Raw genomic sequence first — 24,672 nt, 5'->3', positions numbered from 1 at the left:
ACATCCTAATAATAAATAATAATACAATAATTGCTTGGGATGACTTGATATTCAATTAAATGTTTTATCCCTCTGGCACATTAATAATCTGTGAGAACATCATGACATGGTAACCACATTTCTATTCCTGACTAGATGGCTGCTTGATTAAATGAGTGTGTTCTCATCTACTTGGCCAGCTTGCAATTTCTCACCATGCTCAAACAAGCACCTATTAAGATGTCAAATCTTTATTCAATACAGTAGGATTGCTTTCACTCACCATGAACAACATGGAGGAAAGACTGTTCAAGTTCGATCGGTCAGGCATTCCACTATGCTGTATCAATCTGCTTCTACATTGTGTATAATTTTCTACTACCATGGCATTTTTACAAGACTGTAGGTTAGGAGACTATTCCATCAACGTCCCACCAAAGATACACTGAACATGGTTGCATTTTTCATCAGCAGCGAGGCATTTTAACTGCAGACCATTTGCCACATGCACATAGTAATTCTATCTAGGGGTCTTGTCACATCCACTAGTTCTTTAAAAGTCACCCTAACCATGTTTTATGCTTTTAATAAAAAAAAATATAATCTCATGTCACGTGCTGGTCAATCAAGTTAAGGTTACAGCTAAGATGGCCCCTCTCTCCCTACAGCCCCAGTAGTCCCTAAAGGACTAGTCTACCTAGGCAGACAGGTTCCCTCCCACAATGTAAACAATGTGTCCTAGGTCTGGGATTTCCAAAACTACTAAAGGACCACTGTCCTTGAACCCTATAACATGTGCTCTACAGTCCTTGGCCTATCCTTTAGCATTTCACAAGGTGTAGGGAGCACCCAGCTAACGACAAACATTTCCACAACTTTAGAGAACGTACCCTTAAGAGTCTCATTACGTCATTAACTAACATTTTAATAGGAATGATTCCGTGATGTGCAAGGAATGTCTCCAAGTGACCATTCCCTTAATGTTAAATATGGTAACCACGTTCTGGGTATCAGAACACAAGATATTAATGTTCTTGACACGTTTCATGGGAATGAGGCAAAAAACAATGTGTCAAATTTTCTGTGGGTTAGGAGAATATTCCATCAATGTCCCACCAAACATACACAGAACATGGTTGCCATGTTCTCAGAACATAACCTATTAATATTCTAGATAAGTTTCATGGGAACATTGCAAGAACATTTGTGTCCAAAGAAAAATGTATTACACATCACGTCTTGTTACTGTTGCCGAGCCAATCATGGCCCTAATTGGTGAACCACTGATCCATTCATAGCTCTTTGTCTGTTGGCAAGGTTAGGGATACTCACTCACACTGATTTTAACAGTGTTTTCAACTTATATTTGACACACATGATTACATTGTGCATGTTAATTTATACAGTAATTATTATTAGTACTAGAGATATCCTTTATTGGGACAGTGGTTAGGGCGTTCGTCATTGGTGCTGGTGGCCTGGGTTTGAGACCTACTAGGGGAGTCACCCTGCTCTCACAACCCCTAGTAGGTCTCGAACCCAGGCCACTTTTAACAGAGCTGAGATTTACCATATTGCTTACACCTATCAAGCTGTTTCAGATCTACACAAGTGAAACCCTAGGCACTTATGTAGATATGAAACAACTTGATAGGTGTACGCAATAGGGTGAATGCACTTTGTAGTAAATCTCAGCTCTGTACAAATACACACAAGAAAAAACTTTTATTGATCATAGTTATTCAGGAGTATCATTAAACCAGGTTAATATGCCCACCAACATTAGACAACTAACTATACAAAAGGCCTTTAAATTGTTGAAATAAGTAAATCAAATCAATGATGATGAACTGATAACTGACAGACATGGGGGCGTAGCAGGAAGTTCTGAATGCGGTGAACCAAGCTGTTGTGAGTTCAAATACCAGATGAGGACATGTTGAATAATAATTACTGCATAAATGAACATGCATAATGTAATCATGTATTTCAAATATATCAGTTGAAACCACTGTGTGTAAGTATCCCTAACCTTTATTTTTAATGGGGGTAGATCAGCTTAATATTGCAGATAGATTGTAACTTCTTTCAATGTAATTGTCTGCATCACTTCCAATCCCCCATGTTTTTTATATATATACTCCCCTTTATTACTTTTCAACTCCGCCATCCTTTCCCTACTTGGGGTAAATTAGTGAACAACAATGCCCAGGCCTCTACTTCCAGCCTATACTTACTATATACACCTTATGGACAGTCAATTTTACAATAATTCTATTTTATTTGTTTTTTTTTGTCCTTAAGTGAAACTGATACTTTTTTATGTATCACAGTTTTCCTTAACCAATTATGTTCTTTAATGCAAGGCCGACAGACAAGTTCCTTACTTTCTCCCCCTTCCACTTTCCTCTTCCACTTTTGCGGTAAGGCTGCAATTATTTGGTTGTAATTTTGGGTAGAGCAGACATTTCCATATGTTTTTGTTAGCTGCATGTGCGACATAACTCCACCAGTCCTACTGATGATATAATTTACGAAGATTATACCTTTTTTAAACATTCTGTCAAAAAATTAAGTTTTTTTGTCAATTAGTATATTTGAATTTAACCACAATATTTGTTGCATTATTTGTTCTGTCGTTTCTGGAGGATTAAATTGAAATTGCAACCAACTTTCTATGGCTTGTTTTAGAAACAGTGATATTTGGCAGATGATTTCCTTTTCAAATAACTGAAAATGAGTTGTTGTAATCTGAATAAAGGAAAAAGGCCTTTCTTGAACATTGGGTGAGACAATCTTACTAATTTGCTTGAGAACCAGTTTGGATTTAAGTATAACTTTTGTATGACTGAAGCTTTTAGTGATGGGTCTAATGCTTTAATATTTAATAATTTCTGTCCTCCGAATTCATATTCATTATATAAATAGGCCCTTTTAATTTTGTCTGGCTTGCCGTTCCAAATAAAATTGAATATTTTTTTCTCATATAATTTAAAAAACTGTTCGCTAGGCATAGGCAAGACCAGAAGCAAATAGGTAAACTGGGATAATACTAAAGAGTAAATCAGGGTGATTTTTCCACAAATTGACAGGTATTTTCCTTTCCATGGTAGTAAGATCTTATCTATTTTTGCTAACTTTCTATTAAAATGTATTGAAGTGATATCATTTATTTCCTTTGGGATATGTATTCCGAGTATATCCACATCACCATCAGACCATTTTATTGGTAAACTACATGGTAATGTAAAAATTGTATTTTTTTGTGATCCAATACTTAATATAGTACATTTGTCATAATTTGGTTGTAATCCAGAGAGGTTAGAAAATGTATCTAGATCCTCTATGAGGCTGTGGAGGGATTCTAGTTGTGGATTTAAAAGAAAACATGAATCATCAGCGTACAATGACACCTTTGTTTTTAAGCCCTGGATTTCTAATCCTCTGATATCATTATTGGATCTGATTTTAATAGCTAACATCTCGATGGCCACAATAAATAGATATGCCGATAGTGGACAACCTTGTTTCACTCCTCTTGACAGTTTAAAACTTTCTGAGAAATAGCCATTATTTACTATTTTACACCTAGGGGTACTATACATGATTTTGACCCATTTTATAAGAGATTCTCCAAAATTGAAATGCTCCAGGCATTTATATATAAACCCCAGTCGTACTTTATCAAATGCCTTTTCGAAGTCTGCTATGAATAGCAGGCCTGGTTTCCCATATTTTCCATAGTGTTCTATTGTTTCTAATACTTGCCCTATATTATCTCCAATGTATCTTCCATGTAAAAAACCTGAAACAACTTGATAGGTATACGCAATAGGGTGAATGCACTTTGTAGTAAATCTCAGCTCTGTACAAATACACACAAGAAAAAACTTTTATTGATCATAGTTATTCAGGAGTATCATTAAACCAGGTTAATATGCCCACCAACATTAGACAACTAACTATACAAAAGGCCTTTAAATTGTTGAAATAAGTAAATCAAATCAATGATGAGAGAATAGTCAAATGAACTGATAACTGACAGACATGGGGGCGTAGCAGGAAGTTCTGAATGTGGTGAACCAAGCTGTTATGAGTTCAAATACCAGATGAGGACATGTTGAATAATAATTACTGCATAAATGAACATGCATAATGTAATCATGTATTTAAAATATATTAGTTGAAACCACTGTATGTTAAAAGCACTTTGTGTAAGTATCCCTAACCTTGCCAACAGACAAAAAGAGTTGTGAATGGATCAGTGGTTCACTAATCAGGTCCTTGATAGGCTTGGCAACAGTAACAAGGTGTGATGTGTAATGAAACAAAATCATTTTGGAAACCGTTTCTTTGGGACCATCAGGCGACATCCTGACAAATGATACACAGAAATGTTCTTGCAACGTTCCCATGAAACGTATCCATAATATTAATATCTTATATTCTGAGAACATGGCAACCATGTCCTGTGTATGTTTGGTGGAACATTGATGGAATATTCTCCTAACCCTCAGAAAACTGGACACATGAATGTTCTTGCAACGTCCCATGAAACATGTCTAGAACACAGGAGGTTGGTTGCACCTTAATTGGGGAGAACGGGCTCGTGGTAATGGCTGGAGCGGAATGGTTGGAATGGTATCAAATACCGCAATTCCATTTGCTCCGTTGCAGCCATTATTATGAGCCGTCCTCCCCTCAGCAGCCTCCAATGGTCTAGAACATTAATATTGTATATTCTGAGAACATGGCAACCATGTTCTGTGTATATTTGGTGGAAGGTTGATGGAATATTGTCCTAACCTTGCAACGTCCCATAAAATGCAAGTTCTGCTTGACATTAAGGGAATGTTCTCCTAACTTTAACACCAAAACATTCTGGAAAGGTTCTCAGAAGGTTTTTGCTAACATAGATAGAATGTTCCCCTAACTAACAGAAAACTGGACATTCAAACATTAGGGGAACATTACAGGCAGTGGCGGCTCCTGAAAAAATTCTCAGGAGGGGCAATTTTTCTGATGATTTAGGTGACCTACACACATTTTTAAAAAGATATGTCCAGCAACAACATGAAGACAGGGGCAGCATATAAGTCAATACCAGAAGCATTTATTGACTGATCTCAAAAGTGTTGGCTTACAAAAGCAAAATAAGTTATCACAGTAAAAATAATCAAGGGTGTTCTTTCACATTCCTCAACACTGCATAAACAATATGTATGGCTTTGTAAAAATGAACAACCATATTCTGGCCAATTGTATAGATTTGTAAATATGAACAACCATATTCTGGCCAATTGTATAGATTTGTAAAAATGAACATGAACAGATTTTTTATTTTTTTGAATGGCAGTACCTTTCAAACATGTCTGCTTGCAGTAAGGTAGCACTCACAAGGTGGCCAGAGAAAGAGAACCTTTCTTTGGTGTGATCCAGGATGGTGTTGCAGACCTCTTCAGACAGCCTCTGCTTCTCCTCTTCTCTCAAAGCTGTTCTGGGTCTTTTGGCTCCTGTTGCTTCTTGCAGCTGCTGTTGAGAGGAGTCCCTGAAGGCAAACAGACCAATGTGTTTGTTGGCTTTGTACAGTATTGTTGTCTATGTGATGCACAGGTATATGCAATGTATCCATGTATAGTACAAATACTTCAGTTCCACTTAAAATGGGCAGGGATGCATAAAGTCTTTAGTGTTTAAGTTAGCCTTTGTGTCTCACATAGCCTGGATGTTCAGCACAGTATACAGTGGTGCTCATAAGCTTATGATCCCATGCTAAAGTTGACTAAAAAGAGGAATAAAAAAGAAAAGAAAATTGGTGTCCTTAAAGGTTGGATTTTCCAACTTTTTTAATTAAGTCATTAAGATCAATTTCCAAAAGATGATTTTTTTATTTTTTTATTCCTCTTTTTAGTCAGCTTTAGAATGTGTTCATACACTTATGAGCACCACTGTACAGTACACATAGTATATAAAATAAGATAGATTACACCACTGGCCATATATAATGACAATAATGTAATTTCAAACACAAATGCAGTCTCCTTTCATGCATACATTTTCAAATAAAGCTCTGCTTTGAGAAAGATCGAATGATATTGTTTAATCTTTATCTTACCTTATGGCCTGCACACTGCTTGCGAAGCTGTCGAGGGCACGTTTGATAAAGACAGCATCGATGTCCTTATTCTGTAGCTTCTGGTACGGTGGGCTGGTCAAATGAACCCAATGAACCCGTCCGGATGGCTTCAAAACATTCTATGAGGTCGTCTCGATTCTCGTAGACAGTGTTCACGACTCTGCTGTTGCTAACCTCATCGTTGTGGCGGCGGACAGCTAGCCTGTATCCCTCATCCAGTTGAGTGGCAATATTCACTCTCACCAAAGCAGACAATCTCAAACAGCTATCAATGTGGGTCTTTGACAGCTCATTTTTCTTAATCTTTTCTGAAAGATGGTGCATGTCGGTTACACCAGTCGCTGTCCAAGCGTTGCTGTCTGCCGTTCATGGTTACGTTACGTTACGTATGACGAAAGCGCGTAAGTGCAAGCCCTCAGACACCCATAGAGAATGTATTGAAAGCTCAGAAATTTGAAAAAAAAATATTTTACATTAGAGGCTATGAGAGTCTTCTGGGCGATTTTCAACCTGACTGAAATCGCCCCAAAACGGGCGGGGACATTTGAAGCACGACTTTAGCCTGATTGGACATTTAGTGGCTGGCAGATCAGACGTGAACACTGAACTACTGTTGCCATGATATAATTGATTAGAAAAAAAATCCCTTCCTTTTCCCGTTTGGCAGTGCGTCGCCCATATCGCCCTATTGAACACACCGCCCATGATTACAGGTAACATTACAAAAACGTTCTCTCTCCCTAGAATTGTTAGCTGGGCTTGGTTCATAACAGTTTCTCAAGTAGTATGAGCTACACTACAGCAATCCCCCTTCTACAGTACCTCCTGCACCTGATGACCTTTTGTCAATTCAACCCAATACACTTTTTCAGGTGGTGTGAAAACTGTTTGGGGATAAACGCTGTGTATTTTGGTATTGGTCTGGCCTTACAGGACGATTGGTGTAGTAATAAACATAGTAAATATTTATGCCCTGCTTTCCCTCCATCTGCCTAATAAAAGATCACAGCCGCTACAGTAGCTATGTCCCAGGAATCCTTTAGAGAAAATGCATTTATATTATATTTTGGTGTGTGTCTGTGAATAGCTTGAGATAATTAAGCAGTCCCCTCTTGACCATAGAGAGAGAGAGAGAGAGAGGAGTGGAGGAGGGGAATAGAAGAATAGGCTTTAGTGAACATTCTAATCCCCAGAAACAATTGGCCAGATTGTGAAGACAGCTACACATCAGCTCAAGTAAAGGGTATTAACAGCCATCGAAAGTGCTTATTTTAGAAAGAAAGTGAATTCAAAAGTGTATTCTTCCCTTGTTCTAGATTCAACTTCATGGGATGATGGAATTTCATGCTTTTTTTCTTTCAGGGTTCAGAGAGCCTATTCAATGTTTCTGTACATCAGCTTTGATCATTTAGACATGTATGCTAGCTTGAATATAAGAAATTAAGAATACACAGTCTGTCATGCCCTCCAATATTTCTGTGAAGAATAACAGACTGTGCATGCACACTACACTCAATGTGCGCACTACTCTGGTAAAGAATGCCCAATGTGAGACTCTTTAAGCTGGTGAGTTTGGTTAGAAATGTTACAAACAAAACTGTGTTTTTCAGGCAAAGTAAGCAACGCAATTACTTCTTCTAAGGATTAATGTAAAGAAGTACTATTGCTCACACATACAGTAGGCCTACAAACTTGAGCTCTGATCTGAACATGAATAAATATGCTACTTTAATTACAATGGACAGCGCGAGATAAACAATATGTGGAAAGAAAAAGGTCTTCACAATTTCCCTCCGTTATATGTTGTGTGAAACCAATGTGTTTTCTTCCAATACTACTTGCAAGATAATTATGGTGATTCAGTACTGTTACCTTTCCAATGATTTAGACCATTAAATCATAAAACTCATGGGCAGGCTACATAAGGAAAGCCTCCATAACTCTCATACATCTGTCAATCAGCACCAAGGTACATCATTTCACAGCAACTCCTCCATGCTGTAAGTAGCTTTTCCTAGCAACAACAGCCTTGAGACGTCTATAACAGCAGCCATTATATCCTGTATGATTAAAGCAGTAAAGAGCAGAGAGGTAATCTCATCTGAGAGGTATTTGGCACGGATGCAGCAATATTCCACACATTTCCACTTCACTGTACTCCTCCGGACCTCTTCGCTTCCTAGCCCAGTTTTCTAGACCTCAAGTCCAGTCTTATGTAATATACCCACCTTGTGAGTTATTTGCCGACCTGTGCCTGTGGCTGCTTCGTGACACTTTTCCCACACACGAGCCGATATTCGTAATCGGTAGATGGTTCTGATTAGGAAATCCTCGTTTGCATCGCCAAGCAGTGTCCAAGATATAATTAAATCAAATTGTTAGATGCTACCACCCCGCATCCAACTCGAAACCAAACATGGATTCCATGTTGTGTTCTCGGTTTGTGCATACACCTGTCTGTGTTTCACACCTGTTTGTCCTAGCTAATCAGCGTCGCAATATGGGCACCATGCTGCTGCAGACAAGAAGTAGAATTGAACGTGTGCACGCAAACATTGACACCCATGTTTGGTTTTGAGTTGAAGGGGGATGGTAGTATCGAACAATTGGATTGTATTATTTATTGGGCACTGCTCGGCAATGCAAACGAGGACCTCCTAATCAGAACCGTCTCCCGATTACAAACATACACTACATGACTAAAGGTATGTGGACACCTGCTCGTCGAACATCTTATTACAAAATCATGGGCATTAATATGGAGTTGGTCCCCCTTTTGCTATTATAACAGCCTCCACTCTTCTGGAAAGGCTGTCCACTAGATGTTGGAACATTGCTGCAGGGACTTGCTTCCATTCAGCCACAAGAGCATTGATGAGTTCAGGCACTGATGTTGGGCGATTAGGCCTGGCTCGCAGTCGGCGTTCCAATTAATCCCAAAGGTGTTCGATAGGGTTGACTGTGCAGGCCAGTCAAGTTCTTCCACACTGATCTCGACAAACTATTTCTGTACAGACCTTGCTTTGTGCACGGGGGCATTGTCATGCTGAAACAGGAAAGGGCTTTCCCAAAACTGTTGCCACAAAGTTGGAACCACAGAATCGTCTAGAATGTCATTGTATGCTGTAGAGTTAAGATTTCCCTTCACTGGAACTAAGTGGCCTAGCCCAAACCATGAAAAACAGCCCCATACCATTATTCCTTCTCCACCAAACTTTACAGTTGGCACTATACATTGGGGCAGGTAGCATTCTCCTGGCAACCACCAAACCCAGATTAGTCCGTTGGACTGCCAGATGGTGAAACATGATTCATCACTCCAGAGAACGCGTTTCCACTGCTCCACAGTCCAATGGCGGCGAGCTTTCCACCACTCCAGCCGATGCTTGGCATTGCGCATGGTGATCTTAGTCTTGGTGGCGGCTGCTTGGCCATGGAAACCCATTTCCTGAAGCTTCCGACAAACAGTTATTGTGCTGACGTTGCTTCCAGAGGCAGTTTGGAACTCGGGAGTGAGTGTTGCAACAGAGGACAGACGTTTTTGCACGCTACGCGCTTCAGCTCTCTGCGGTCCCGTTCTGTGAGCTTGTGTGGCCTACCACTTCGCATTGTAGCTCCTAGACTTTTTCACTTCACAATAACAGCACTTACAGGGCAGAAATTTGACGAACTGAATTGTTGGAAAGGTGGCATCCTATGACAGTGCCACGTTGAAAGTCACTGAGCTCTTCAGTAAGGCCATTCTACTGCCAATGTTTGTCAATGGAGATTGCATGGCTGTGTGCTTGATTTTATACACCTGTCAGCAACGGGTGTGGCTGAATTAGTTGGATCCACTAATTTGAAGGGGTGTCCACATACTTTTATATATACAGTGAGGGAAAACGTATTTGATCCCCTGCTGATTTTGTACGTTTGCCCACTGACAAAGAAATGATCAGTCTATAATTTTAATGGTAGGTTTATTTGAACAGTGAGAGACGGAATAACAACAAAAAAATCCAGAAAAACGCATGTCAAAAATGTTATAAATTGATTTGCATTTTATTGAGGGAAATAAGTATTTGACCCCCTCTCAATCAGAAAGATTTCTGGCTCCCAGGTGTCTTAAAGGGAGTGCTCCTAATCTCAGCTTGTTACCTGTATAAAAGACACCTGTCCACAGAAGCAATCAATCAATCAGATTCCAAACTCTCCACCATGGCCAAGACCAAAGAGCTCTCCAAGGATGTCAGGGACAAGATTGTAGACCTACACAAGGCTGGAATGGGCTACAAGACCATCGCCAAGCAGCTTGGTGAGAAGGTGACAACAGTTGGTGCGATTATTCGCAAATGGAAGAAACCCAAAAGAACTGTCAATCTCCCTCGGCCTGGGGCTCCATGCAAGATCTCACCTCGTGGAGTTGCAATGATCATGAGAACGGTGAGGAATCAGCCCATAACTACACGGGAGGATCTTGTCAATGATCTCAAGGCAGCTGGGACCATAGTCACCAAGAAAACAATTGGTAACACACTAAGCCGTGAAGGACTGAAATCCTACAGCGCCCGCAAGGTCCCCCTGCTCAAGAAAGCACATATACAGGGCCGTCTGAAGTTTGCCAATGAACATCTGAATGATTCAGAGGAGAACTGGGTGAAAGTGTTGTGGTCAGATGAGACCAAAATCGAGCTCTTTGGCATCAATTCAACTCGCCGTGTTTGGAGGAGGAGGAATGCTGCCTATGACCCCAAGAACACCATCCCCACCGTCAAACATGGAGGTGGAAACATTATGCTTTGGGGGTGTTTTTCTGCTAAGGGGACAGGACAACTTCACCGCATCAAAGGGATGATGGATGGGGCCATGTACCGTCAAATCTTGGATGAGAACCTCCTTCCCTCAGCCAGGGCATTGAAAATGGGTCGTGGATGGGTATTCCAGCATGACAATGACCCAAAACACAGGACCAAGGCAACAAAGGAGTGGCTCAAGAAGAAGCACATTAAGGTCCTGGATTGGCCTAGCCAGTCTCCAGACCTTAATCCCATAGAAAATCTGTGGAGGAAGCTGAAGGTTCGAGTTACCAAACGTCAGCCTCAAAACCTTAATGACTTGGAAATGATCTGCAAAGAGGAGTGGGACAAAATCCCTCCTGAGATGTGTGCAAACCTGGTGGCCAACTACAAGAAACATCTGACCTCTGTGATTGCCAACAAGGGTTTTGCCACCAAGTACTAAGTCATGTTTTGCAGAGGGGTCAAATACTTATTTCCCTCATTAAAATGCAAATCAATTTATAACATTTTTGACATGCGTTTTTCTGGATTTCTTTGTTGTTATTCTGTCTCTCACTGTTCAAATAAACCTACCATTAAAATGATAGACTGATAATTTCTTTGTCAGTGGGCAAACGTACAAAATCAGCAGGGGATCAAATAGTTTTTTCCCTCACTGTACAGTGTACCTTCCAACGTTGGACAATGCTTCTTCAATGTTATGCGCTAAGACGGAAAATTACTGTTAAAATAACTGTACTTACTGTTATTAACCCTTAGCCTACAATGGTCGCGCCCCCGCGGAAATCGAATTAACAAAAAAATCACCATCAAAATCTGTCTGTTTAAGCTAGAGATATCTGTTTTTTTGCATGGCTGCGTCTCAATCCACTGCATCCACCGATATCGCCCTTCCGCATCTGCGGTGTAAGGTGGCAGAGCTAGAGCAGTGTTTGTCAGACCATGTGACATCCCGAAAATCGGTCTTCTCACAAAATCGTATGTAGCGTCCGAACGGTTTGGCCTAGGATGCCCAGAAGCCTCACAAGACTTGTCTGAAGTCGGGACAGCCTCTTCTGCCAACGTCTTTCTGTAACGTCCGAACGGTTTGGGCTACACACTAACATGAACACGATGGTGTTCTCCGTCTGAATGTCCCTTGTAAAATTTTTTATAATGTATGGAAGTATACCGTATATGAAGATAGTTTAGTGCCTAAAATAAGGGGATAAATACATGTACAAAATATATATACAGTACCAGTGAAAAGTTTGGACACACCTACTCATTCAAGGGTTTTTTATTAATTTTTACTATTTTCTACATTGTAGAATAATTGTGAAGACATAAAAACTATGAAATAACACATATGGAATCATGTAGTAACCAAAAAAGTGTTAAACAAATCAAAATATAGTTTATATTTGAGATTCTTCAAATAGCCACCCTTTGCCTTGATGACAGCTTTGCACACTCTTGACATTCTCTCAACCAGCTTCACCTGGAATGCTTTTCCAACAGTCTTGGAGGAGTTCCCACACATGCTGAGCACTTGTTGGCTGCTTTTCCTTTACTCTGCGGTCCAACTCATCCCAAACCATCTCAGTTGGGTTGAGGTCGGGTGATGCAGCACTCATCTGATGCATCACTCCATCTCTCAGATATAGGACAGACACTTCAGAACAAACTTCCTTTAGATTTTTTTGGGGACTATCTGTTGTTCCATGTAGTGAATCTGTTATTCAATACGTTTCTATTGGCTAATAGCAGTAATGCCAAATTCAATGTTTCATCCAATAATTTTTGTATATATTTTTTTTATACCTTAAGGGGTCTTACAATTCCAAATCAAATAGCTAAATTATCCTTGGTATGACCATCTTAAAACAATTCCATGTGTTAGCTTAGAACCCTCCCCCCACCCCCCGGCTTAGACAGGGCTTAGACTCTAGAGGGTTAACTGTATATGCGACGGCGACCTCTGTAGGGCTATTTGGTTCCCTACTGCCCTGCTTGGTGAAACCTTCCAGTACCCTCCACTTCGGGGCTAAATTGGGCTGCTTCTGGCTGGGAAACTGGAGTTTAATCAGACTGCACCAGCAGAGAGGCTAAGATCTCCTCACACTGACAGAGACAGGAACAGAGACAGGAACACACACACACACACACACACACACAGGAACAGATATACAGTACACACCCCTGTCACGCTCTTTAAGGAAGACCATAAGGCACCAATTAGGGCAGTTTGCCACAGTCAAAATACAGAGGGAGATCAGTACAGAGGAACTGCTGATGTCTTCTGGATGCAGCTGCAGGAAGGAGAGTCACTGAGTGGGGAAATGACACATGGCACAATGCCATACACAAATAGAAAGTGAGTGAATTTCTGGTTAGATGACAATTTACTTCAAATGTACGTACATAAACCCGCATGCACATAGGCACGCATGCCGCGTACGCACACACACATACATACAAAGCAAGCAGGAACTTTTATACAAATTCCTGACTGAAGTTGTCGCCATTCCCCCAGTCTGTTTCATATAAGCAGGATTGATGTCATAAACCAAAGGGGCTGTTAATGATTATATTCCATTATAAACTGGGTAATTTGGGTCCTGGATGCTGATTGTCTGAAAGCTGTGGTATATCAGACAATATACCACAGGTATTATGGACAATTACTTGTTTACTGTTCTAATTACATTGGTAACCATTTTATAATAGCAATAAGGCACCTCAGGGGGTTGTGGTATATGGCCAATATACCATAGCTAAGGGCTGTATCCAGGCACTCCGCATTGCCTAAGAACAGCCCTTAGCCGTGGTATATTTATTTCTTAATTATCTCTCTGTAGGGAGAGAATCCTCCTCTTCTCTGTGAGAATGAATAGCAACACCAAAAGCTAACAGAATCTCCCTGCAGCCATCGGTAGGCAAGACACAAAGTGTCTCCTTATACCACCAGCAGAGCCAACAGATATCACATCATCTATGGCTGTGCTGCTGAAATATAACACTGTGAGATAATGTGTTGCTGGCAATACTAAGATTATTCTCTTTGTCAGTGAGGTTGTGCTCGGATGAGAGAGCTTGTGAGTTGTGCGGCATGGTCGAGAATATGTTCGTCTTCGTTTATGTCTTTTGACTTAATATAATTTGATAATTTGTCGTGTCTGAAACTTAAGATACAGCATGCCTGTGTTGTGATGTTGCATGGCAGATGTTGGAGCTTGGGGAAATATGAAGTGGACAATTTTGGATGATTATCTAATGAATATATTTTTCACTACCATCTTGTGGAGATGGAGACAGATGGAGGCAGATTGCTTAAGATGTATGTATTCAAACTGAACCGATATAGAAGATGGAGAACATAGCAGCCAACCCCTGGAGCAAATACAGTAATTTACATACCATTATACTAGAGCTAACCCTCTCCCATACAGGAAATGAGCTCGGAGATCAAACCCGTTTTCAAGGAGAATCTGCCTTTTATTAATGTTGCAAGCAGAATGAGCACTCGAGGAATGCCCATCCCAAACCATGTCTGCGTTCCAAATGGCACCCTATTCACTGCTTTCTTTGGCTCATCTAGCTCACTCCGTCTGGCAAAGAGAGGATCTCTGGATCTGGAGCTCAGTCAAATCATGTCCTATAATGTCCTGCATTAGGCAGACAAAGAGGTTGTGTCCCAAATGGAACCCTATTCCCTATATAGGGCACTACTTTTGACCAGAGTACTGTGGGCCCTGGTCAAAAGTAGTGCACTATGAAGGGAATAGGGTGCCATTTGGGACACATTCGAAGAGTCTCAGCAGGCCTGGAAGTAAGATATCATCAACATAGACGGTGCAGGTTTGGATCAGCCAGTATCAATATCACTCCAGGGCCTAACAGGATAGGGTTAAAGTAAAGGACAGAGAGAGCTACACTGAACAAAAATATAAACGCAACATGTAAAGTATTGGTCCCATGTTACATGAGCTGAAATACAAGATCCCTGCTTATTTCTCTCAAATGCTGTGCTCTCTGTTAGTGAGCATTTCTCCTTTGCCAAGATAATCCAGCCACCTGACAGGTGTAGCATATCAAGAAGCTGATTAAACAGCATGATCATTACACAGGTGCACCTTATGCTGGGGAAAATAAAAGGTCACTCCAAAATGTGCAGTTTTGTCACACAACACAATACCACAGATGTCTCAAGTTCTGAGGGAGAGTGCAATTGGCATGCTGACTGCAGGAATGTCCACCAGAGCTGTTGCCAGATAATTTAATGTTCATTTCTCTACCATAAGCCGCCTCCAACGTCATTTTAGAGAATTTGGTAGTACATCCAACCAGCCTCACAACCGCAGACCACGTGTATGGCGTCATGTGGGCGAGCGGTTTGCTGATGTCAACGTTGTGAACAGAGTGCCACATGGTGGCGGTGGGGTTATGGTATGGGCAGGCATAAGCTATGGACAACGATCACAATTGCATTTTATTGATGTCAATTTGAATGCACAGCGATACCGTGACGAGATCCTGAGGCCCATTGTCGTGCCATTCATCCGCCGCCATCACCTCATGTTTCAGCATGATAATGCACGGCCCCATGTCACAAGGATCTGTACACAATTCCTGGAAGCTGAAAATGTTCCAATTCTTCCATGGCCTGCATACTCACCAGACATGTCACCCATTGAGCATGTTTGGGATGTTTTGGATCGACTTGTACAACAGCGTGTTCCAGTTCCCGCCAATATCCAGCAACTTCGCACAGCCATTGAAGAGGAGTGGGACAACATTCCACAGCCCACAATCAAAAGCCTGATCAACTCTATGCGAAGGAAATGTGTTGCACTGCATGAGACAAATGGTGGTCACACCAGATAATGGCTGGTTTTCTGATCAGCTGACTAGCTAGCTTTTTTTGACCAACAGATGCATATCTGTATTCCCAGTCGTGAAATCCATAGATTAGGGCCTGATGCATTTATTTCAATTGACTGATTTCCTTAAATGAGCTGTAACTCAGTAAAATATGTCTCAAGGCCTAATAATCCTTCTTTAACCTGTCTCCCCCCCCTTCATCTACACTGATAGAGTTGGATTTAACAAGTGACATCAATAAGGGATCATAGCTTTCACCTGGATTCACCTGGTGAGTCTATGTCATGGAAAGAGCAGGTGTCCTTAATGTTTTGTATACTCAGTGTATATTAGAGATGTATTAAGTAAACATTATCTATCCAGCCTGGGCCCAGAGGGCATGGTAATTAAACTCCAAAGTATCAGGAAGAGTAAGGAGAGCTACAAGGCTGTGGTAAGCAGTTCATGTCAAACAGGTCCATGTTGTTGTTGTTGTTTCCTTCTGTTCTGTGTGTCAGTGTTGTTTCACAGGGCTGATGAGCCCTGCCTGGGGTGACTGACTCAGTGGTGGTGACATCAGCTGTGGATGAGATTGTGAGAGCAACATGAATCACTTCTTACACACCCTCGTTTAGTCTTGACTGTCTTGTTTAAACATAGGGGTTCACACCACTCTCTCACTTGAGTATCTTACCTAGTTATTTATAGATTCTCATTTGTAGCTTTGTCAACTATTTGTGTGTGTTTTCTATACCTGTTCGTATCTCTATATGTAGGCTTTACAGACACTCCCCACCCCTTGGCTGCAACCCTTCTAATTTAGTGTACCCTGCGCGCACAACCCATGTGGAATTCCGGGTTTCTGGCAACGTTTGAAACTGCCGATCTGCGGTCAAGAACGCTGAGTTCATCTCAGCCTATGCTACCCTTCAGTCCCTTGACTTTTTGGCCCTGACGGAGACATGGATCACCCCAGAGAACACTGCTACTCCAGCTGCTCTTTCTTCATCTGACTATGTTTTCTCTCATAGTCCAAGAGCATCTGGTCGTCGCGGTGGTGGCACAGGTCTACTCATTTCTCCTAAGTGGAGATTTTCTTTTTTCTCCCTCTATCTCACCGTCCATCTCATTTGAATTCCATGCTTTCACTGTCACTTGTCCACTCAAGCTTAACATTATTGTTATCTATCGCCCACTATGTGCCCTTGGAGAGTTCCTCAATGAGCTTGACACCTTCATAACCTGGCGATGGCTCACCGCTCTTCGTACTTGGCGACTTCAACCTCCTGACGTCTGCCTTCGATTCATTTCTTTCCAACTCTCTCTTTCCCTTCCTTGCCTCTTTTGACCTCACCCTTTCCCCTCCAACTCACAAGGCAGGCAATATGCTTGACCTCATCTTTACTAGAGGCTGCTTGCCTAATAATCTTACTGCAACCCCCCTCCAGGTCTCTGATCACTACTTTGTTTCCTTTTCTGTCTCCCGTTCCTCCAACCCTAACCACTCAGCCCCTACCCAGATGATAATGCGCCGTCGCAATCTTCTCTCTCTCTCTCCCACTACTCTCTCCTCTTCTATCTTATCATCTCTCACTTCTGCTAAATCCTTCTCCCTTCTGTCTCCTGATTCTGCCTCTTTGACCCTACTGTCCTTCCTTTCCGCATCCTATGACTCGCACTGTCCCCTTTCCTCCTGGCCGGCTCGGCCCTCCCCTCCTGCTCCGTGGCTGAGCGACTCATTGTGAGCTTACAGAACAGGGCTGCGGGCAGCTGAGCGAAAATTGAGGAAAACTAAACTTCTGGATTACCTATCATCCTTTCACTCCCTCCTCTCTACTATCCGCTGCTATAGCCACTTTCTACCACTCTAAATTTAAAGTTGTGCCTCTAACCCTAGGAAACTATTTTCCACATTCTCCTCCCTCCTTAATCCTCCACCCCCCCCCCCCCCCTCCCTCCTCCCTCTCTGCGGACGACTTTGTCAACCTCCTTTGAAAAAAAGGTTGACAACATCCGCTACTCATTCACTCAGCCTATTGAGTCCACTGGTCTCACTCACACAGAACTACCCTACGCCTTGACCTCTTTCTCCCCTCTCTCTCCAGATTACATCATGCGACTAGTGAGGTCTGGCCGCCCGACAACCTGCCCGCTCGACCACATCCCTTCCTCCCTTCTCAAAACCATCTCTGGAGACCTTTCCTCACTTCCCTCATCAACTCATCGCTGACCACTGGCTGTGTCCCCTCTGACTTCAAAATGGCCCGAGTTGCTCCCCTCCTCAAGAAACCAACACTCGACTCATCTGACGTCAAAAACTATAGACCTGTATTCCTTCTTTCTTTTCTTTCCAAAACACTTGAGTGTGCTGTCTCTGATCAACTTTCTAGTTATCTCTCTCAGAATGATCTTCTTGACCCTAACAAGTCAGGCTTCAAGACGGGTCACTCAACCGAGACTGCCCTTTTCTGTGTCACGGAGGCTCTCCGCACTGCCAAAGCTGACTCTCTCTCCTCTGTTCTCATCCTCCTAGATCTATCCTCTGCCTTTGACACCTTGAACCATCAGATCCTCCTCTCCACCCTCTTAGGGCTGGGTGTCTCAGGCTATGCACACTCTTGGATTGCATCCTACCTGGCAGGCCACTCCTACCAGGTGACGTGGAGAGGATCTGTGTCTGAACCATGTACTCTCACTTCTGGTGTCCCCCAGGGCTCAGTTCTAGGCCCTCTCCTCTTCCCCCCCAAGCTCTTCTCTGTCCTGGCACCCCAATGGTGGAACCAGCTTCCCCCTGATGCTAGGACAGCAGAGTCCCTGCCCATCTTCTGAAAACATCTGAAACCCTACCTCTTCAAACAGTATCTTAAATAATCTTCCACCACACCCCCCTTCTAGCTCTGACTCTACTGACAGCAACGTTATTGAGGAAAAATGTACTTTCTATGCCTGTGATATGTGGTTGTCCCACCTAGTTATCTTAAGATGAATGCACTAACTGTAAGTCGCTCTGGATAAGAGCGTCTGCTAAATGACTAAAATGTAAATGTAAAAAAGGACATAGCCTGCTGTTAATGCAGACTGGACCTGTGCACTATTTCATGTCTGCATCAGACCTACAACCCTTCAGTGTACTCTTCATTGTTATCCCAAAGAATCCCCCACAAGTTCATTCATGTTTCATGGATTCACCCCACCCCACCACTGATTGACTCTCCTCCCCTGACTTCCCCACTTCCTTCCACTTGAATTAGCATCACATTTGACCCGTGTCATTTGCAATGATGAACCATCTGGGAGTGGGGAGTTAATTGAAAGGCTGGTCTCCTCCCTCTGTATCAGAGGGGTCACAGTGTTTTAGATTAATGGTTATTATCAGGGGAGTGAGGTTCCACTGAGGACATACAGGGGGGGGGGGGGGGGGGTATAGAGTGAGTCAGACAGAGAGAGTGAGGGGTAACCAACCTGTGACTGACCTGTCCAGATTAACCCCCTGACCTTGATGCTGGCCCTCCCCCACAGCAGGGGGCGTTGTCATTAAAGCCAGGCATCACGCTGGGGGTCAGTGCTCTCTCCCATCTCAGAGCGTCCCCACGGACAATTAACCTGACAGGGTGTCACTGAGGAGTACCAGTCTTTACTGTGGACCTATCAGTCTCTCTGTGAGAGATGGCACGTCCACTCATGACCAGCAGTCCGTAGGTCCTTATACAGTGAGGGAAGAAAGTATTTGATCCCCTGCTGATTTTGTACGTTTGCCCACTGACAAAGAAATGATCAGTCTATAATTTTAATGGTAGTTTTATTTGAACAGTGAGAGACAGAATAACAACAAAGAAATCCAGAAAAACGCATGTAAAAAATGTTATAAATTAATTTGCATTTTAATGAGGGAAATAAGTATTTGACCCCCTCTCAATCAGAAAGATTTCTGGCTCCCAGGTGTCTTTTATACAGGTAACGAGCTGAGATTAGGAGCACACTCTTAAAGGGAGTGCTCCTAATCTCAGCTTGATACCTGTATAAAAAGACACCTGTCCACAGAAGCAATCAATCAATCAGATTCCAAACTCTCCACCATGGCCAAGACCAAAGAGCTCTCCAAGGATGTCAGGGACAAGATTGTAGACCTAGGCTGGAATGGGCTACAAGACCATCGCCAAGCAGCTTGGTGAGAAGGTGACAACAGTTGGTGCGATTATTCGCAAATGGAAGAAACACAAAATAACTGTCAATCTCCCTCGGCCTGGGGCTCCATGCAAGATCTCACCTCGTGGAGTTGCAATGATCATGAGAACGGTGAGGAATCAGCCCATAACTACACGGGAGGATCTTGTCAATGATCTCAAGGCAGCTGGGACCATAGTCACCAAGAAAACAATTGGTAACACACTACGCCGTGAAGGACTGAAATCCTGCAGCGCCCGCAAGGTCCCCCTGCTCAAGAAAGCACATATACAGGGCCGTCTGAAGTTTGCCAATGAACATCTGAATGATTCAGAGGAGAACTGGGTGAAAGTGTTGTGGTCAGATGAGACCAAAATCGAGCTCTTTGGCATCAACTCAACTCGCCGTGTTTGGAGGAGGAGGAATGCTGCCTATGACCCCAAGAACACCATCCCCACCGTCAAACATGGAGGTGGAAACATTATGCTTTGGGGGTGTTTTTCTGCTAAGGGGACAGGACAACTTCACCGCATCAAAGGGACGATGGACAGGGCCATGTACCGTCAAATCTTGGGCGAGAACCTCCTTCCCTCAGCCAGGGCATTGAAAATGGGTCGTGGATGGGTATTCCAGCATGACAATGACTCAACACACGGCCAAGGCAACAAAGGAGTGGCTCAAGAAGAAGCACATTAAGGTCCTGGAGTGGCCTAGGCAGTCTCCAGACCTTAATCCCATAGAAAATCTGTTGAGGGAGCTGAATGTTCGAGTTGCCAAACGTCATCCTCTAAACCTTAATGACTTGGAGAAGATCTGCAAAGAGGAGTGGAACAAAATCCCTCCTGAGATGTGTGCAAACCTGGTGGCCAACTACAAGAAACGTCTGACCTCTGTGATTGCCAACAAGGGTTTTGCAGAGGGGTCAAATACTTATTTCCCTCATTAAAATGCAAATCAATTCATAACATTTTTTACATGCGTGCTTCTGGATTTTTGTTGTTGTTTTTCTGTCTCTCACTGTTCAAATAAACCTACCATTAAAATTACAGACTGATCATGTCTTTGTCAGTGGACAAACATACAAAATCAGCAGGGGATCAAATACTTTTTTCCCTCACTGTAGGAGTTCATCCAACTCTAACGAATGAAGGGGAGGATGTCCTTGGTTTGTATTAATGGGGGTACAAAGGTCAGGTCATCTTGAATAAAAACTTAAACACTGTCTTGTGGCCCTCCCATCAAACCTTTTAACCTCCTCTAACAGACGTGCATAAATCAGTTTGGCATAGCCTTCTAACTGTGCTATAATGGGTAGTGTAGAGTGGAGAGAGAAGGGAAAGGGAAGTCTGGATTATTATCAATGCGTTGGATCTCCAGTGTGGCCATCTAGCGGGAGTCAGATCCTTCATTTCTTCCCTGGTGTTCTTCTTTCATTTGCTCACTGAGCCTTGTCTCTGGCATGTACACGTGCATTATTCATCTCCCCGACATAGCTAGGGGGGCCCCAGGAGAGAGGGAGGATGTTGGTGGTTCCTGGTTCCCACTCTAACACACACACACACACACACACACACACACACCACATATGGATAGCGTTGCCATGACAACAGGTACAACAGGCGCTCTTTACATTTGCAAGAGAATGAATGTGAATTGTGAGTGCTTCCCCCTTCTGCTTTTACCTCAGTTCAAATGGGTTTGTTGGATGGAGGATAGTGAATGAATGAATCACTCACTTAGGAAGAAAAGCTTTTTGGTCTTGTTTTCCTGTTTTGGCTCCCTGTTTTCTGTGCCTTTACCCACAGTATTTACGGTACAACCTCTTCAAGGAATCCAAATTGCACCCTATCATTGTCGTGGCCCCAGTGTGTATTTTAGAGTAAAGAGCTGTACTGTAGAATATATGTTAGAGTGTGGTGCTATAGTTACTGTGTGAGCACCCAAAATACTGTAGGCCTACTGAGTGCCTGGGGGGATTCTCTCCATGATCTACTCTCATAGTTGTACAGTGACTGGGAACAAAGAGGAGATGCTCTTTTGTATGTCTCTGCCATTGAGAGTCCCCCCCCCCCTTTGCTAACTACAGCCTCTGGCTGCTGCTGTGAAGAGGAGCAACCCTCCCATAGCACCTTATGGGAACACATGTAATACTGTATGAGACATTAGGCAATATCACAGTACCAAAACTTTGGATGATTTTTTTATACATTTGATATGCATAACAAAACACACTTCATACAGTACATCAATATGTTTGGTGTTACCAGGAGAATAGAATCAACATGTGAAATATACTTTTTTTCATTGAAGATATGGTTTTACCCAAGGGGCAGATTTAGCCCACCAGCGGTGTGTAAATGAAGTCTGAATACAGAACATGATGTCTTATAAGCAATGTATGTAAACGTAAATTAGGACGCCTAAGATAATTAGATAATGTTAGCCTTAACATGTGGCAGAAATTAGTCTTCACAACATGTGCCCCGTGTAGCTCAGTTGGCAGAGCATGGCGCTTGCAATGCCAGGGTTGTGGGTTCGTTTCCCACGGGGGGCCAGTATGAAAATGTATGCACTCTCTAACTGTAATTCGCTCTGGATAAGAGCGTCTGCTAAATGACTAAAATGTAATGTGTAATTAAATCCCATCTCATGTCAATATAGTAATGAAATATGTGAATGAGGGCTTTAGCGTTCACAAATGTCTTGGGAAAGCACCTGTGCAAACAGATAAGACAGACTCTGGACATGATAACATATCACAAGCAGTCTCCTAGATACAGTGCCTACAGAAAGTGTTCACATCCCTTGACATTTTGTTGTGTTACAGACAGAATAAAAAATGTATTAAATTGAGATTTTGTGTTACTGGTATACACACAATACCCCATGTCAAAGTGGAAGTATGTTTTTGTTATTTTTTTTAAACAAATGCATTACAAATGAAAAGCTGAAATGTATTGAGTCAATAAGTATTGAACACCTTTGTTATAGCGAACCTAAATAAGTTCAGGAGTAAAAATGTGCTTAACAAGTCACGTAATAAGTTGCATGGACTCACTCTGTTTACAATAATAGTGTTTAACATTATTTTTGAATGACTACCTCATCTCTGTACCCCACACAATTATATGTAAGGTCCCTCAGTCAAGCAGTGAATTTCAAACACAGATCCAACCACAAAGACCAGGGAGGTTTTCTAATGCCTCGCAAAGAAGGGCACCTATTGGTAGACATTGAATATCCCTTTGAGCATGGTGAAGTTATTAATTACACTTTGGATGGTATATCTTCAGGCGTCCTTCCTAACTCAGTTGCCGGAGAGGAAGGAAACCGCTCAAGGATTTCATTACTCATTGTGTATTTATTCCCTGTGTTATTATTTTTCTATTTATTCCTTGTGTTATTATTTTTGTATTTTTCTACTATTTGTATTTTTTCTCTCTCTGCATTGTTGGGAAGGCCCCGTAAGTAAGCATTTCACTGTTAGTCTACACCTGTTGTTTACGAAGTATGTGACAAATAACATTTGATTTGATTTCCAACAGACACTGGGAGACAAATCCACCTTTCAGCAGGACAATAACCTAAAACATAGATGTTTATTTTATATCCATTTTGAATTCAGGCTGTAACACAACACAATTTGGAATATGTCAAGGGGTATCAATACTTTCTGAAGGCACTGTATGTAATATAACTGCGATAGCATCGTCACATTATCATGCATCAGTTAAGACCATAGCCCCAGTCTAATGTTGACCTCTATTGTCTCTGCTGCTACAGGGATTCTCTGGGATTACTAAATCAATAGTCTTGTTCAGTGTTTAATTCAGAGAGAGAGAGAGAGAGAGAGAAAGAGAGAGAGAGAGAGAGAGAGAGAGAGAGAGAGAGAGAGAGAGAGAGAGAGAGAGAGAGAGAGAGAGAGAGAGAGAGAGAGAGAGAGAGAGAGAGAGAGAGAGAGAGAGAGAGAGAGAGAGAGAGAGAGAGAGAGAGAGAGAGAGAGAGAGAGAGAGAGAGAGAGAGAGAGAGAGAGAGAGAGAGAGAGAGAGAGAGAGAGAGAGAGAGAGAGAGTGTGTGTGTGTCCTGGGTGACATGCCATATGAAATATCGGAAATTGGGAACCAGAGATCAGATGCTGTCAATGTTAAATTGATTGTGCATGATGGGGAGTTTAATTGCATTAGAGGACTAAACTTGTCAAACAGTACACCATTGTTGCTTTTATAATTACATTGTTATATATATAGATGGTACACGAGTCACTATTTGTAGCCGATGTACACAACCTTATTTTATACATGTTGAAGTACATTCTGTAATTGCATGTCACACTTCAAACGAACTTGAGTGGAACATGAATGACATGAGCATATAGCTCTTTGCATACAGCTCTGTCAATGAAATTGTTTTACACAGTACATGTGTTGGAAATAAACAGCCCATTGCCATTTACATACATTGTCCAATAGGACCATACATTCTTACTGCTGTGGAATGTCTGCTTCTTTCTGTCTCATTGCTCATTCATAGTGTCTAATTTAGTCGTTTTTCACCTTGAGACACAGGAGCAGTGTGTGTTTGCTCAGTAATTACCCTATGTGTGATGGATGTGTGAGATATTAATGGGACTGGATGGTGAATCTACATCTAATTGGTTGCCATGTTCCATTAGGAATGGAGTCTGTCATTGTGCACAGTGATGTTCAGTTTATGGATATGCCTTTTGTCATCTTTTAATATAATTACTGTGACAGTTATTTGACAATAAAT

This window comes from Coregonus lavaretus, assembly GCF_964263955.1.
Source record: "Coregonus lavaretus genome assembly, chromosome: 16".
In the NCBI taxonomy this organism is placed as follows: Eukaryota; Metazoa; Chordata; class Actinopteri; order Salmoniformes; family Salmonidae; genus Coregonus; species Coregonus lavaretus.
Note: the sequence above shows the minus strand (reverse complement) of the source record.